Source organism: Tupaia chinensis, unplaced genomic scaffold, assembly GCF_000334495.1.
Source record: "Tupaia chinensis unplaced genomic scaffold, TupChi_1.0 Scaffold000325_1, whole genome shotgun sequence".
Lineage (NCBI taxonomy): Eukaryota > Metazoa > Chordata > Mammalia > Scandentia > Tupaiidae > Tupaia > Tupaia belangeri.
In genome coordinates, this window is record NW_006159819.1 from 390,072 (window position 1) to 392,970 (window position 2,899).

Here is a 2,899-nt window from a genome sequence, read left to right on the forward strand (position 1 = left end):
GCAGGAATGAGAAAGCACACTCCTTGGGCTATGGTCATACCTCAATCTACTGTCCTCTCTCTCTCCTGTGTTTTTGGAGTTTGATTATGTTTTCACACATAGCTGGTGTATTTCTCAAACCAGTGGGTCAGAACCGGTTGGTGATGCCCTGTATAGTATTCTCAATTCACCTGGTATGTGGCATATATTATGATGAGTAAAATCTCTTTGCAACCCAAAAAATAAAAATAAAAAAAGAACTTGAACCATGAATCATGCAGTCAGATGTGTGGTATCCAGCCTCCTTAACCACCAGGCCATGGGTTGGTGCATATACTTTTCTTAGGCTAGATATTGGGGTAGACTTCTTAAATCTTATCATGTGCTGTGCCTGATATATTTTATTACAATACTTTGGAAAATTCCAAATAAAACTTGCTCCTGTTTTATCAAAGAAAGATCTACTCAATGCTGCCCAGTAAGATGATACTTTTGAAACTCAAATAAAACTGGGGCCAGTAGGAAGCATGGTGCTCAGGGCACTGAATCTCCCATAACCAACTGCATAGTTCGAGTCCCAGATCAGTGACTTGAGAAATGCTGTGCACATGTCCTTGCTTACTCCAAATCCTGAGAGGCAAATGGAGAAAAAGGGATTGTAGCATGGCCAAGACTGCTGGGGACAATTTCTCACTTTCTGTCTCTCTCTGTCTCTGTCTCTTTCTCACAAGTGCACATGCCCCATGGCATAAACAAAAGAAAACAAACCTGAATAGAATGTAAAGATTCTGAAAATCTTATTTACCTTAAGTTTTCTTCTATTTAGCTTCAGTGAATAGCAATTTGGTTTTGGGATCACATTCATTAAGTATTGAAGTAGAAAACAATTTACTTCTTAATTAACGTTCATTTCATCATGCATGAAGCACAAAAATTATTTTCTGGCATCTCTATAAATGCTCTGTTCAAAACATACTTTCGCTTTTGGGAACCAGCAGTTAGCGTAATGGCTATGTCGCTGGACTCCCACGTAGTCGACCGTGGTTCACGTCCCGGATCTGGTGGCTTAAAACTCATGCCGGGTGCGTGTGCATGCGTGCCCAAGATCCTGAGAGGAGAATGGAGGAGAAGAGATTACGGCGTGACCATACCCCCTGGGGGGTGATTTATCGCTTTCTGTCTCTATGTCTCTCTCTGTCTGTCTGGCGAGCACATGCAGCCTATATCGAAAACCTCTCCAAAAAAAAGAAAAAAAAAACATACTTTCGCTTTTTACACAATTTTCATGGGATGACAATTTTTTTGAGCTTAAAACTGTTTTCTGGTGAATTTTGCTATACATTTTAAAATGTCTAATGGATTTTTATGTTCTTAAATAGATTAGCTCCTCCAAATTTTGGCTTTGTTTTTATCTTCTATGGACATATCCTTATTTGTTAATTTGTTGAATATATGTCTTAATTTTTTTATGTCATTGTATTGCAAAGACTTGTACTTCTTTACAATAATCGTGCATTTCTCTCCATTTATTCAATAGCCCTTGGAGAGATGACTATCATATAGAAAAGGCTTATTTTTTCTTTTTTAGACTTTTGTCAAAGGGTATTCTGTGCACTTGCTGGAAAGGAGGAGATGAAGAGATTCAAAGAGAGAAAAAGTGAAAAGTCACCTCCCAGGAAGGATGGTCATGACACAATCCCTTCTCCTCCATTCTTCCGGGATTTGGGGCACACATACACACAAGCCCAGTGTGATTTTCAAGTCACCTGGTCCAAGACTCAAACCATGGTTAACCATATATGAGTCCAGTACCTTATTGATTGTGCCACTTGCTGGTCCCAGGAAAGATATTGATACCTACAAACAGATCCTATTCCATTTACTCAACATGTCCAAAAGTGGACACTTATTTCACTATCCAGAAGATTCTATTAATTCTTCTTATGTCTAAATAAAAACAAAAATTCAGCATGTATATCAAATATTGTAGAAAGATATGTATTCAATGTAGAATAGTTTATATAGTTTAGATATTGCTCAATTAAATATTGAACACCAAAATTATTACTGAGCCCAAGAAAAAGTCCAGTTATGTCTTACTAGGGGAGATGACAAGAAAAGGCTGATCTGAGTCTTGAAGAATGATTGTGATTTTATCAGGTAAGATAGCAATCCATATATATGTATATGTATATATATATAGAGAGAGAGAGAGAGAAGAGAGAGAAATCTATGGACTTTCTTGTGGGTTAGGAAAGAGGTTTAGATTTTAAACACTGTGTTGTATTCTGTAAAAAGGATATAATGAGAGAATAGACATTTTGAAAACTCCAGATGTGTTGAAAAAAATATACATTTAATTATGTCTTTAGTTAAGGTTTAAGAGGATAATGAAACTGAGAGAGTAAAGAGAACCAGTTTGATTCATGGTAAAGTATCTTACCTTTGCATCATCATAAAGAATTTTATAATATGTTGAGTCATCAAATAGGTTTCACCTTCTTTATTTTACATATGATAATAAAGAGACAGTATGGGAGGAGGGTGAGAGGTGGGGGAAAGTGAGAGGAAGGGAATCAAGGAGAAAAATAGGCAAGGTATTTAAGGGACACAAAAATGGAGGATTTTTATGCCGGGGTCCAGCCTCGGCGTGGGTGGGTTATCTCGACGAAGGCGGCGAAGGTGAACAGAAGACAGAGGCCTCGATGCCTTTCATGCACGTCCTATGCCGGACACCCCTCAGAGATCGCTCTCTGAGGAGTGACAACTACTAGGAATCATCATGCCTTTTTATTGAGAATGTGATACATGCAAGTAAATGGGTGAGGGGCAGTAAAAGATTTACTCTAAGGAACAGGGTATACAAAGCATGGAAGCAATAATTATAAAACATGCTGTTTGTCTTGTTAGCTCAGGTAAA